This window comes from Macaca nemestrina, chromosome 1 (genome assembly GCF_043159975.1).
Source record: "Macaca nemestrina isolate mMacNem1 chromosome 1, mMacNem.hap1, whole genome shotgun sequence".
Lineage (NCBI taxonomy): Eukaryota > Metazoa > Chordata > Mammalia > Primates > Cercopithecidae > Macaca > Macaca nemestrina.
The window spans coordinates 188667889-188682503 of NC_092125.1; the positions used below are offsets into that span (position 1 = coordinate 188667889).

The 14615-nt window shown below is 45.4% G+C and overlaps 1 protein-coding gene and 2 pseudogenes across 3 annotated transcripts in view; all 3 read left to right on the top strand.

Annotated features, from left to right (window-relative positions):
* The first annotated feature begins 7283 nt into the window (after nucleotides 1–7283).
* On the top strand, nucleotides 7284–7758 carry LOC105465922 (small ribosomal subunit protein uS17m pseudogene; annotated as a pseudogene).
* A 3356-nt stretch (nucleotides 7759–11114) lies between these two features.
* LOC139356842 (peptidyl-prolyl cis-trans isomerase A pseudogene) lies at nucleotides 11115–11693 on the top strand (annotated as a pseudogene).
* Nucleotides 11694–13170: 1477 nt separating this feature from the next.
* Nucleotides 13171–14615, top strand: part of LOC105494924 (eukaryotic translation initiation factor 2B subunit gamma) — a 147031-nt gene continuing 145586 nt past the window's right edge. For 2 of the 3 annotated variants that reach the window (XM_011763955.2, XM_071094090.1), the window contains exon 1: nucleotides 13171–13311. The gene's annotated coding sequence lies outside the window, so the exon portion shown is untranslated. The remainder of the gene's footprint in view (nucleotides 13312–14615) is intronic. The other variant, XM_071094091.1, reaches the window with a different exon arrangement.

A 14615-nucleotide genomic window follows, 5' to 3' on the forward strand; every position in this document is an offset into this window, starting at 1 on the left:
CACACCCTCAAGCACAGCCCCAGGGTCCCAGTCGTATCAGAGTCCAGGTACAATGTGAGACCTTGTGGTGGCTGATTGCCCAGAGAAGTGGCTTGCGCGGAGTCTCGCCCTGGCAACTCTTCCCCTTCCTGTCCTCTAGGGCGCGCCCTGACGCTGCCCTAGTTGGGAAACTCACTGTGCAAGAGGTTGATCTCTGCCTGCACCGGGTACACCCTGAGGCCTGTCCCAAAACACAGAACTTAATAGCTCAGTCTCTCGGCTGCCACTGCCTCCCCTGGCCCCCTGCACCTTGGGTGGTGAACCCCCTTCCCTCCCAGGGAGCAGAAGGCATGGGAACCCCCAAGGCCACCACTCCCACCCAGCTGTGCTTTTCCCAGGTAAGAGGTACACCTCTTCCTTCTCTCCCTTCAGGAAAGGGCCCAGGCCACATGCAACTACAGGAAGTAGCCAGTTTCTGTGCCTGGTATGGTCACATGAAGTCTTTAGTCCCTCTTTTACTCACACTGTATATTTCGTAGCCTGCATTTCATTTAACCATTCATTCATCCATTCAATAAACTAATATGCATCAAGCACCTAGGTCAGGCACTACACTAGGTGAATGGATAAAATAGTGGCTAAAGCAGTGATAATTGTTACTCTCATGGGATTTAAACTCTAATGGGAGAGACATATATAAACAAAGAGTTCCATAAACAACACTTAACATTTTTGTAAAAACTACAAAGAAGTGAAAATTGTTAGGGGACAAAACAGGATCGTTATAACCAATGCAGCTCAATGAAATGTGAAACTCCCAAGGCATGTAAATGAACACAAAGGTCAACTGAGAAGCCTGTTGAGTACTGTGTTGCTGGAGTGTAAAGGGAGGAGAGAAATGAGACTCCAGCCTTATAAGGCCAGTTTTAGGATTTTATAGTGAGCAGCCCTGAGGGCGTTAAGCAAGGAAGTGACATAACTATATTTGCCTTGGTGGCTGTGTAGAGAATGGGTTGAGAAGGAGACAGGTGGCAGGGATTAATCAAAGCAGGAAATGATGACGACTGGGACAAAGGGGCACTCATTTTAACCATTATTATTATTATTATTATTATTATTATTATTATTATTAATACCGAGTCTCACCATCACCCAGGTTGGAGTGCAGTGGTGCGATCTCGGCTCACTGCAACCTCCGCCTCCCGGGTTCAAATTATTCTCCCGCCCCAGCCTCCCGAGTAGCTGGGATTACAGGCGCCCGCCACCATGCCCAGCTAAATTTTGTATTTTTAGTAGAGATGGGGTTTCACCATGTTGGCCAGGCTGGTCTCGAACTCCTGACCTCATGTGATGTGCCTGCCTCAGCCTCCCAAAGTGCTGGGATTACAGGCGTGAGCCAGTGTGCCTGGCTGACCATTATTTTTATAGGTGGCAATTGTATTACATTGTAAGGAACTTTCATAATTTGTATTTATTTTAAAACCTCTACAGATGGACATTAAGATTGTTCACAAATTTTCAACACCAGAAACTACAGATGTTGCAATAAACATCCTCGTGCATATACTGTTGCAATATCTATTTATTTCCTTAGAATAACTTCTTTTTTTTTGAGACAGAGTCTCCCTCTGTCTCCCAGGCTGGAGTGCAGTGGCATGATCTTGGCTCACTGCAAGCTCTGCCTCTTGGGTTCACACCATTCTCCTGACTCAGCCTCCCGAGTAGCTGGGACTACAGGCGCCTGCCACCACGCCCAGCTAATTTTTTTGTATTTTTAGTAGAGATGGGATTTCACCGTGTTAGCCAGGATGGTCTTGATCTCCTGACCTTGTGATCTGCCTGCCTTGGCCTCCCAAAGTGCTGGGATTACCGGCGCGAGCCACCATGCCCAGCCTAGAATAACTTCTTAAAATCATCAAACTGCAAAACTGCCCTGTAAAAAGAATGAATCGATTTCATTCCCTCTAATGTCGATTTCCTAAAATCTCACCACACTTAAAAATGTTTTCTGTCAATTCAGTGTGCTGGGAAATGGTAAAATTGTTATGTTTTATTTGCATTGCTTTGTTTAGTATATGGAGCCATTATTTTTCTTCTTTATGAGCTACCTTCGTATATTTTTGTCCATTTTTCTGTTGTTTTCATTATATTTTTCTTAATGATTTTTAGCAACCTTTGCGTGGTACTAAAATAATAAAAGCTTGGTAGTTGCTGATCATCCTCTTAGCAAAGCACTGTGCTGTGTAACATACATTCACTGTCTTGTTTTATCTTTTCAACAACTCCGTGAAGTAAGTACTATTATTATGCCCCTTTCCAGATGAGAAACCTAGAGCAACGAGGAATTAAATTACTTGCCCAGGATAAGTGGTTAAGCGATGGAGATTAGGATGGTAGTCTGCCAGGTCCAAAGCCTACTGACTCAAGTCACTAAGGTGTTATATCCTAACCCCGTTGTCTGTCATGTCAGATGTTGCAAATATTTTCATAGTCTGTCCTTTGCCTTTTAATTTCATGTATGTTCTTTTCTAATGTAAAAAGTTCAAATTTTTTTTAATAATTTTTTTTTTTTTTTTTTTTTTTTTTTTTTTTTTTTTGAGACGGAGTCTCGCTCTGTCACCCAGGCTGGAGTGCAGTGGCCGGATCTCAGCTCACTGCAAGCTCCGCCTCCCGGGTTCACGCCATTCTCCTGCCTCAGCCTCCCGAGTAGCTGGGACTACAGGCGCCCGCCACCTCGCCCGGCTAGTTTTTTTTGTATTTCTTAATAGAGACGGGGTTTCACCGTGTTAGCCAGGATGGTCTCGATCTCCTGACCTCGTGATCCGCCCGTCTCGGCCTCCCAAAGTGCTGGGATTACAGGCTTGAGCCACCGCGCCCGGCCATAATTTTTTTTTTGAGATGGAGTTTCGCTGTTGTTGCCCAGGCTGGAGTGCCATGGCACGATCTCTGCTCATCACAACCTCCGCCTGCTGGGTTCAAGCAATTTTCCTGCCTCAGCCTCCTTAGTAGCTAGGATTATAGGCATGTGCCACCATGCCTGGCTAATTTTGTATTTTTAGTAGAGACGGGGTTTCACTGTGTTAGCCAGGATGTTCTCGATCTCCTGACCTCGTGATCCGCCCGTCTCGGCCTCCCAAAGTGCTGGGATTACAGGCTTGAGCCACCGCGCCCGGCCTGGTTTGGTTTTTTGAGAGAGTCTTGCTCTGCAGGCTGGAGTGCAGTGGTGCAATCTCGGCTCACTACAACCTCCACCTCCCGGGTTCAAGCGATTATCCCACCTCAGCCTCCCAAGTAGCTGGGCCTACAGGTGCCAGCCACCATGCCTGGCTAATTTTTGTATTTTTAGTAGAGATGGGGGTTTCACCACGTTGGCCAGGCTGGTCTTGAACTCCTGACCTCAGGCGATCCGCCCACCTCAGCCTCCCGAAGTGCTGGGATTACAGATGTGAACCACCATGCCTGGCCTCTTTTAGCTGTTTTAAAGTGTGCAGTTAAATTATTATTGACTATAGTCAACCTGTTGTGCTGTCAGACACAAGGCATTACTCATTCAGACTCTTTTTTTGTACTCGTTAACCATCTTTATCTCCCCCTAATCCCCCCACTCCCCTTCCCAGCCTCTGGTAACCATCCTTCTCTATCTCTATGGGTTCAATTGTTTTGATTTTTAGACCTCAACATGTTTATGAGCTCAAAATTTTTTCTTTATGGAAAACCTATATTGGATATATACCATGGGGAGGCAATATACTGTTGTGTACTAGTTAAGAGCACATTCTTTGGAGTCAGCTTGACTATATCCATATTCTGGCTATGCCACATACTAGCTATTGACCATGGGCAAGTTGCTTAACCTTCCTGTGCCTCAGATTCCACCTTTAAATTTATTTACTTATTTTTTGAGATGGAGTTTCACTCTTGTTGCCCAGGCTGGAGTGCAATGGCACGATCTCCACTCACGGCAACCTCCACCTCCCAGGTTCTGGGCCAAAATGAACTTTTTTTTTAAGATTCCACATATAAGTGAGATCATACAGTGTTTTTTGTTTTTGTGTGTGTGTGTGTGCCTGGCTTATTTCACTTAGCATAATGTTCTCCAGTTCCACCCATGCTGTTATGAATGACAGAAGACATTTCTTTTTAAAGGCTGTATAATATTCCTGTGTATGTGTGTATGTATGTGTGTGTGGATGTGTGTGTGTGTGTGTACTGTTTATCTACTGATACACACTGAGGTTACTTCCTTATTTTGGCTATTGTGAATAATGCTGAAATGAACATGGGAGTGCAGATATCTCTTCAACATTCTGATTTCAATTTCTTTGGATATATACCCAGATGTGGTATTGCTGGATCATAAGGTAATTCTTTTTTAGTGTTATGGTTTTTGGGTTTTGCTTGTTTATTTGTTTGCTTGTTGAGGAAAGGTCTCATTCTACTGCCCAGGCTAGAGTGCAGTGGCACCATCTTGGCTCACTGCAACCTCAATCTCCTGGACTTAAGCCATCCTCTGACCTCGGCCTCCTGAAGTGCTGGGATTTCAGGTGTGAGCCACTGTGCTAGGCTCCAATTTAAAAACAAGGGAAAAATCAGCCAGTTGAAAAGTCGTTTTCCATAAAGGGGAAAAAAATCACCAAATTGATTAAATCACTTATTTTTTAAAAGTTACTCACCATTTTAGAACATGAATGCCCAGATTCTGACCTTTAAAACCACCAATGAAGAAAATTCTGTGTGCTTGAAAAGAAATACTAAAGTTCTAATTAATGAAAACTGTTTCCAAGTTCCTTTTGTTAAATACTGTAGCATCATTTTATCTCTAACTTATCATGGATCTAGTGGGCAATTACTGGGCTTATGTACAAAACTACAGCACAAGGCTGGGTGCAGTGGTCACGCCTGTAATCCTAGTTCTTTAGGAGGCTGAGGCGGGGGAATATCTTGAGCCCAGGAGTTCAAGACCAGCCTTGGCAACATAGTCAGAACTTGTCTCTACTAAAAACAAAAATTTTAATTAATGAGGCATGGTGGCAGGCACCTGTAGTCACAGCTACTCTGGCGGCTGAGGTGGGAAGATCACTTAAGCCCAGCAGGTCAAGGCTGCAGTGAGCTGTGATCGTGCCACTGCGCTTCAGCCTGGGTGACAGAGCAAGACCCTGTCTCAATCAATCAACAAAATGCAAATATTTTAGGACCTGCAATTGTTTGCCAAAGTGGAATTTCTTTTTTCATTTTTATCTTTCATTCACTACTATAAAAACAATAATTCCCCGCCCCACTGACAAGTCTCTGGCCAAATGGAGTAGATGGATATTGTGAGGTGGCCAGCAAATTCCCAGCGAGATCTCTAGCAGACCGTGGGAAGAGAGTTTGTGAGCCAAGGCCCAAATTTTGAAAGGTTTCTTTTGTCTTCCACAGTTTAGAGAGCTTGCCCTTGTTAAGTTATTCCCCCACCACATATGAACACACAAACACACACACACATATATACACACAAATATCCCTTAGGGAAGAAATGAGGATAATTGAGGTCAAGATGAAACAAACATTTCAGGGAATACCCTGTATTTAATAAGCATTTATTAAGTATCACCTGTGTACTTAATAAATAATAATAATAAATAAGCATGGGGCTAGGCATGGATAATAATATGAATTGACAGTGAGGAGGAAAGTTCAGAAGAAGAGATGCTGTCAGCAACCTGGCTCTCAGCCCAGTTTTCCCACCACCAAATGGGATGTCAAGGGAAAATCGTAAGATTTCAATTCATCCAATATTATTCACTGAGCATGTCCCAGGTTGTATGCTAGGTCCCGGGGAGACGGGAACAAATAAGATATAGCACTTATCTTCAAGGCGCTCCTAGTGTGATAAAGACATGGAAAAGAGGATGACAGTCCTTTATGGTGAGTGCCATAATGTAAGTCCTAGAAGCAGTAAGAGCCAGGAGGAATCCATAAGGCAGTAGTTTTTCAAATGTGCTCCATGGGTTCCTGAGAATCCCTAAGACCCTTTCAGGGGATCTGTCAGGTCAGAACTATTTTCATAATAATATTAAAATATATTTACGTTTTTCATCGTATTGATATTTGCATTGATGGTGCCAAAGCAATGGTGGGTAAAACTTCTGGTGCTTTACTGAGCATGAATCGAAGCATTGGCACCAAACTGTACAATAGTCATTTTATTTTTTAGTCCCATACACTTGCAATAAAAGTAAGAATAAACATTAAGGCCAGGCACAGTGGCTTACCCCTGTAATCCTAGCACTTTGGGAGGCTGAGGTGGGAGGATCCCTTGAGCCAAGGAGGCAGAGGTGCCAAGATCATGCCACTCTACTGTAGCCTGGTCAACAGAGTGAGACCCTGTCTTAAAGAAAAAAAAAATTGGCCAGGCACAGTGGCTCACACCTGTAATCCCAGCACTTTGGGAGGCCGAGACGAATAGATCACTTAAGGTCAGGAGTTTGACACCAGCCTGGCCAATGTGGTGAAGCCCCATCTCCACTAAAAATACAAAAATTAGCAGGGTGGTGCATGCCTGTAATCCCAGCTACTAGGGAGGCTGAGGCAGGAGAATGGCGTGAACCTGGGAGGCAGAGCTTGCAGTGAGCCGAGATCGCGCCACTGCACTCCGTCCAGCCTGGGCGAAAGAGTGAGACTCCGTCTCAAAAGAAAAAAAAAAAAGAAAAAAGAAAAAAAATTAAACAAAGTCAGTTACACTTAAGAAAGTCTTTGATTAAGCAGTAAGCTATATTAATTTTATTAAACATTGGCCTGAGTACATGTCTTTTTTTTTTTTTTTTTTTTTTTTGAGATGAAATCTCACTCTGTTGCCCAAGTTGGAGTGCAGTGGCACGATCTCAGCTCACTGAGACCTCCACCTCCCGGGTTCAAGTGATTCTCCTGCCTCAGCCTCCCAAATAACTGGGAATACAGGCACACGCCACCACGCCCAGCTAATTTTTGTATTTTTAGTAGAGACAGGGTTCCACTATATTGGCCAGGCTGGTCTTGAACTCCTGACCTCGTGATCCACCCGCCTCGGCCTCCCAAAGTGCTGGGATTACAGGCGTGAGCTACCATGCCCAGCCCATGTCTCTCTCTCTCTTTTTTTTGGCTACCAAATATCCTAGTTTACTGAGTACGTGTCTTTTTAATACTCTGTATAATGAGGTGGGAAGTACACATTTAGCCTTCTGTGCATACAAAAGAAGTATGATTGTTGTCTCCAACAGAAACAGTTTTGTGATAGTTTGAGCTGCAAGTTGAACTACTGCTTCTTCATGGAGCACTATGTTTAATCGAAAGAACAAGTGGAGGTGGCTGCACAGTCATGGCGGAGGTGACCAAAGCCACATAATGTCCGTAGTTCATGCATCTATCCATGCCAAATGGATGGTGGAGAAGGTGATTGGGACAAAAGTGCCAAAGACTGCTAAAGTGAGAGTGACCAGGCTTGTTCTGGATGCCTATTTGTTAGAGTATTATAATAAGCGGAAAACCTACTTTGCTCGTGATGCCCTTCAGCAGTGCACAGTTGGGGATATTGTGCTTCTTGGAGCTTTACTTGTTCCACAAACAAAGCATGTGAAACATGAACTGGCTGAGATTGTTTTCAAAGTTGGAAAAATCATAGATCCAGTGACAGGAAAGCCCTGTGCAGGAATTACCTACCTGGAGAGTCCATTGAGTTTGGAAGCCACCCAGTTAAGCAAAACTCTGGAAGAACTTAGTATCTCTCCAGCACAGTGGCGGGAGAGCGGAGGAAGGAGCTAAAGGGAAAGATTGACATGCTTATGTTATGGAAAAAGAATTTTTTCTAAGTTTCATCGCAAACTGTGTCCAGTTTGTGGTGTTTATGAAATAGCTAAAAGCAAATGAAGGGCATATTACGGTTTTTCATTTAAAAAAAAAAAGAAAGAAGAACAACTGACCAACTATGCCTGCCAATGTATAAACAAAGTGAGCCAGCTACTTCAAGGGAAACCACTAACAGTATTTGCTGCCAATGATAATATTTGAGCTTTGAAGAGAAAATTAGAATTGTTTGTTTATTTGTTTTTTGTTGTTTTTTTGTTTTGTTTTGTTTTTGAGATGGAGTCTTGCTCTGTCACCCAGGCTGGAGTGCAGTGGCGCAATCTCAGCTCACTGTAAGCTCCGCTTCCCAGGTTCATGCCATTCTTCTGACTCAGGCTCCCGAGTAGCTGGGACTACAGGCGCCCGCCACCATGTCCAGCTAATTTTGTATTTTTAGTGGAGACGGGGTTTCACTGTGTTAGCCAGGGTGGTCTCGATCTCCTGACCTTGTGATCCACCTGCCTCGGCCTCCCAAAGTGCTGGGAGTACAGGCTTGAACCACCACGCCTGGCCAAAAATTAGAATTTTATAAAACTTGTATCTGTCATCATCAGCTTCCCAGCTTTCCAATATTTAAGAATTTTTCTGATGAGATTGTTACTAATATTAACAAATGTGATTTTAAAATATTGTATAATGAGTCAGTGTTAGGAACATCTGCGTAACTCTGTGAACCAACATTTTACATATTATTAGTATACCAAGTTGCAAGGTCATGCATGGGGAAAATGTCCATTCAAAGTGCAAGTATTGTAACAAAGTACAAAATGTTCATTGATATAATTTCCGATTCTACATTGCAACAAACCTTTAACAAACTACCACTTATTGAATTTTGGTATAGTATCAAAGAATATCTAAAATTATCTGAAAAGGTTATTAAAAGCTCTCTTACCAACTACGTATCTATGTGAAGTCACATTTTTATGATAAAATTAAACCAAAATAATATATCACAGTAATGGAAAAATCAAGCTGTTTTCTGTTAAGCCAGTCACTAAAGAGACTTCAGGCCGGGCACGGTGGCTCACGCCTGTAATCCCAGCACTTTGGGAGGCCGAGGCGGGCGGATCACAAGGTCAGGAGATCGAGACCACGGTGAAACCCCGTCTCTACTAAAAATACAAAAAAAAATTAGCCGGGCGCGGTTGTGGGCGCCTGTAGTCCCAGCTACTCGGGAGGCTGAGGCAGGAGAATGGCGTGAACCCGGGAGGCGGAGCTTGCAGTGAGCCGAGATCGCGCCACTGCACTCCAGCCTGGGCGACAGAGCGAGACTCCGTCTCAAAAAAAAAAAAAAAAAAAAAAAAGAGACTTCAAAAAGGTGAAACAATGGCATTCATCTCACTAAACTTTTTGTTTTGAAAATGTAGTTGGCCTGGCACAATGGCTCACGCATGTAATCCCAGCACTTGGGAGGTCAAGGCAGGCAGATCACCTGAGGTCAGGAGTTTGAGACTAGCCTGACCAACATGGAGAAACGCCGTCTATACTACAAAGACAAAATCAGCTGGGCGTGGTGGTGCATGCCTGTAAATTCCAGTTACTTGGAGGCTGAGACAGGAGAATCACTTGAACCCAGGGGGCAAGAGGTCTCAGTGAACTGAGATCGTGCAGTTGCACTCCAGCCTGGGCAACAAGAGCGAAACTCCGTCTCAAAAAAAAAAAAAAAAAAAAAGAATTTTTGATACGGTAAATATTGATAAATACAATCCATATAAACAAAAGCTTTCTGGGGTCCTCAGTAATTTTTAAGTATAAAGAGTCCAGAGATGAAAAAATTTGAGAATTATTGCCCTCGGGGAATAATTTAAAGTGAGTTTAAATTGAAGCAATCTCTCAACTACTTTCCACAATAGAAGAGAAAGCCCTCTAGTTCCTTGAAAAACATTCGCTAGTTTAAACATAAGGATATGAAACGGATGGCAGATACGGGGCTGACTGCTGTTCTTATAATTTCTTATTTATGATTAGTTCTTACCTCAAAACCATGCTGTAATTTCCAAAGCTTGGTTGAGGTAATACCAAAGAGAGAATATCTCTATGTTTCCATAGAGGGGTAGTCAGACTTCAGGCCTCCTGTGGCCAGATCAGTCAGTTCATGGCAAGGCAAAGATAGGCTGGTTTTAGGATATGAGTCCCTTTTTTTTTTTTTTTCTCAGGGTCTAAGCAGAACTCCTTCTGGAAAAAACGACAAGTCCTAATAATCACTGACTGCTGTATCTGCAACACCAAGCATCTAAGACACTGCTTGGCATATATTAGGCACTCAATAGATATTGTTGAAGTCATTCCTCCATGGCACATACCTATAGTCCTAGCTACTTGGGAAGCTGAGGCAAGAGGATCATTGAACCCCGGAGTTTGAGTCCAGCCTGGGCAGCATAAGCTGACCTCATTTCTAAAAATAAATGAATAAATATTGTTGAATGAAGTCAAGCTCCTTTATTTTTATTACAGAAATCATACTCTACCTTTTAGCTGGCAGGGAGGTAAAGCAACTCAAGATTTAAGAGATGAATCAGATCTGGCACAGTGGCTCACACCTGTAATCCTACCACTTTGGGAGGCCGAGGCAGGCAGATCACTAGGTCAGGAGTTCAAGACCATCCTGGCCAATCTGACGAAACCCCATCCCTACTAAAAATACAAAAATTACCCAGGCGTGGTGCCACACGCCTGTAGTCCCAGCTACTCGGGAGGCTGAGGCAGGAGAATCGCTTGAACCCAGGAGGCAGAGGTTGCAGTGAGCCGAGATTGTGCCTTTGAACTTCAGCCTGGTGACAGAGTAAGACTCCGTCTCAAAAAAAAATTATGAAATTGCAGGAATGCATGGGAAAAAGAGAATGGCCATTGGTCCTGTTATCTAGTGCAACTTGATAAACCACTCCAAAACATAGAGCTTAGAACAGCAATTATTTTATTATCTATTCGTCATTTTTTAATATTTATTTCATTTACTTAGAGATCCCATCTCTTTGTTACCCAGGTTGAAGTGCAGTGATACCATCTTGGCTCACTGCTACCTCTGCCTCTTGGGATCCAGAGATCCTCCTGCCTTCCAAGTAGCTGGGACCCCACAATGCGCCACCACACCTGGCTAATTTTTGTATTTTTAGTAGAGAGGGTGTTTCACTATGTTGCCCAGGCTGGTCTCGAACTCCTGGGCCCAAGGGATCCATCCGCCTCGCTTCCCAAAGTGCTGGGATTATAAGCCTGAGCCACTGCACCTGGCCAATTACTGTTTTGTTAAAAACAGGGTCTTGGCTTTGCAGAAGCAGCCGCCGCCGGGAGCTCTGTACTATCAGCCATGGTTAACCCCACCGTGTTCCACATCGCCCACGGCAAGCCCTTGGGCCGTGTCTCCTTCGAGCCATTTGCAGACAAGGTTCCAAAGACAGCAGAAAACTTTCGTGCTCTGAGCAATGTAGAGAAAAGATGTGGTTATAAATGTTCCTGCTTTCACAGAATTATTTCAGGGTTTATGTGTCAGGGTTGTGACCTCACACGCCAAAATAATGGTACTGGTGGCAAGTCTACCTACGGGGAGAAATTTGATGACTAGAGCTTCGTCCTAAAGCATACAGCTTCTGGCATCTTGTCCATGGCAAATGCTGGACCCAACACAAACAGTTCCCAGTTTTTCAACTGCCGAGACTGAGTGATTGGATGGCAAGCATGTGGTCTTTGGCAAGGTGAAAGAAGACATGAATATTGTGGAGGCCATGGGGGCACTTTGGGTCCGGGAATGGCAAGACCAGCAAGAAGATCACCATTGCTGACTGTGGACAACTCTAACAAGTTTGGCTTGTGTTTTATCTTAACCGCTAGACCATTCCTTTTGTAGCTCAGGAGAGCACCCCCTTCACCTCATTTGCTTGCAGTATTTTTTTTTTTGAGACGGAGTTTCGCCCTGTCGCCCTTTCCCAGGCTGGAGTGCAGTGGCACGATCTCGGTTCACTGTAACCTCCACCTCCCGGGTTCAAGCAATTCTCTTTCCTCGGCCTCCCGAGTTGCCGGGACTACAGGCGCATGCTGCCACGCCTGGCTAATTTTTTTTTTTTTTTTTTTTTTTTAGTGGAGATGGGGTTTCATCATGTTGCCCAGGCTGATCTTTTTTTTTTTTTTTTTTTTGAGACAGAGTCTCGCTTAGTCGCCCAGGCTGGAGTGCAGTGGCGCGATCTCGGCTCACTGCAAGCTCCGCCTCCCGGGTTCACGCCATTCTCCTGCCTCAGCCTCCCGAGTAGCTGGGACTACAGGCGCCCGCCGCCTCGCCCGGCTAATTTTTTGCATTTTTAGTAGAGACGGGGTTTCACAGTGTTAGCCAGGATGGTCTCGATCTCCTGACCTTGTGATCCACCCGCCTCGGCCTCCCAAAGTGCTGGGATTACAGGCGTGAGCCACCGCGCCCGGCCAGCCCAGGCTGATTTTGAACTCCTGAGCTCAGGCAATCCGCCCACCTCGGCCTCCCAAAGTGCTAGGATTACAGACGTGAGCCACCACACCTGGCCTGCTCGCAGTATCTTATCTTTGTGCTCTCGCTGCAGTTCCCTTTGGGTTTCACGTTTTCCTTGTTCCTTTCCATGCCTAACTGGATTGCAGAGTTCAGTTTATGATTATGAAATAAAAACTAAATTAAACAAACAAACAAACAAAAAAACCAGCGTCTGTCTCTGTCATCTAGGCAGGAGGAGTGCAGTGGCCCGATCATAGTTCCCTGCAGCCTCGAACTCCTGGGCTCAAGCGATTCTCCCACCTCAGCCTCCCGAGCAGCGGGGACTACAGGTACACACTACCCAGCTAATTTTTATTTTTATAGAGACTGGAGTCTCTCTCGCACAGGCTGGTCTTGAACTCCCGGTTTCAAGCAGTCCTCTCACCTCGGCTTCCCAAATTGCGGAGATTACAGGCATGAGCCACCATGCCCAGCCGCCCCCAGTTTTGATGACTAAAGTTAATGTGAGTGGCCTTGTTATACGTCTCACAAATAGGAAGCCCTGGCAACCCCTGCAGGAGCATTCGGTGATTTTTTTTCACTAGCTGGCCAAAATTGCGGATCCCAATGAGCTTTCTTTCACTAAATGTACTCGAAGCCAAGTCCTAGACTTACTCCCTGAGGAAAAAGGCTGAGTTGCTCCGTCTGGGTTCCTGGAACCCTACGCTGGAATACTCAAAAGGCGTTGGTAATGTGGGACAAGCGTCGAATGCTCCTCGGTGGCCCCGCCCCCTCCGGCCCCGCCCCCTCCTCTCTGCGGCGATTGCGTCCCCTCCGTCATCCATCGCTCGGCGCTCGTCCCTTCTCCGTGGGTCTGCTCAGAGCGTTCCATCGAGTTTCTCGGCCATCGCGCGCCTGCGCCATTGGGCTGTCAGTCAGAGGCGGCGTGGAGAGCACTGGGAGCGGTTGTGGCGTGCGGGGAGCTGAGGTATAGCTGTGACTTCTGCCCTGCCAGGCCGCGCACGAGCTGGCTGACCCGGGTGAGCAGCGCGGTGGGACCACTCATCTGAGGGAGGCGGGCATGTCGAACTGGGCCGAGGTGGACCCCAAGGGGTGGGAGGGGGTGCTGAGCCCCGAAGTTGCCAGCTCGACCCGACCGTGTAGCTGTGTCCGAAGTAGAAGGGAGGTTGGGGGAGAATCCGAGCCAACTACCTTATGCAACAGATGGAGAAACTAAGTTTCTAATCTCAGCTACTCGAGAGTCTGAGGCGGGAGAATCGTTTGTTGCAGTGAGCCGAATTCGCGCCATTGCACTCCAACCTGGGCAACATAGTGAGACTCTTCGTTTCAAAAAAAAAGAAAGAAAGAAAAAAGAAAAGAAAGAAAGGAAGTTTCGAGGAGGGGAGGTTCTGCTTGAAGTCACAGCTAGCGAGCGAGCACCAGACAGGCACCAGACGCCTTTAGCACTGTGCCTGCACTCTTTCGCCCCAGCCCTTCATTCGTTTATTCAGCCTTCCTTTAGTTGTTTGGATGCAGGGCAGTGAAATACAAGGAGGAATGCAGCAAGGTCTCTGCCTTCAGGCAGCACACGTGGAATGACAGACCAATTCTGTTACAGTTTTCGTATCTATTTACAACTGGAAAAGGCATGAGTGCTATGATGCAGGCAAGTCTGAGATGCGGCGAGCACCCTCTCTAAAGCTTGGGAGGCAGCGAGACTCGTTGCCAGGATTCCCGTCACCCATAGTCGTGGCAGTGACATGAGCATTTGACAGTCTGCCTGGTAACATGATTAGTTATGTAACTATTCATGCTTCCTAGGTTGCCTTTCTTCACCCAGAGCCTCCTTGAGAGCTGGAACCTCAGTTCCTAGTGACCTGGATTCTAATGCCCTTGTGCACATGTTTGAGTTTGACTCTTACACAGTTGTGAAGTTCACAGGTCCTCATTCCACTCTGATTTCTGACATCTGACTGGGAATACAGTGATGATGCACACACAGTCCAAGAAAGTCACTTTTAGACTCTTATATAGACATTTAAGAGACATTAATATTATACTTAAGTAGACATTTAAACACATGTGCAATGAAACCCTGTAAAGGCTAAGATAATCTGCACATGGCAGAGTGGAAGCACTTCGGGGAAAGGAGTCACTTCTGGAGGGGTGGGAATGGTTAGGAATGGCTTTGTAGGCAAGAGGATTCTTGAGCTGTCTTCAGAGTTTAATAGGTGATTGCTAGATGCGAGAGAAGGCAGACTAGGAAGCAACAGTAGCAGTGTAGAGACCAGAATTATGAAGCAGCATGTTCAGTTAGTAGGAGGGTTTTCCCTGATCTAGTCTC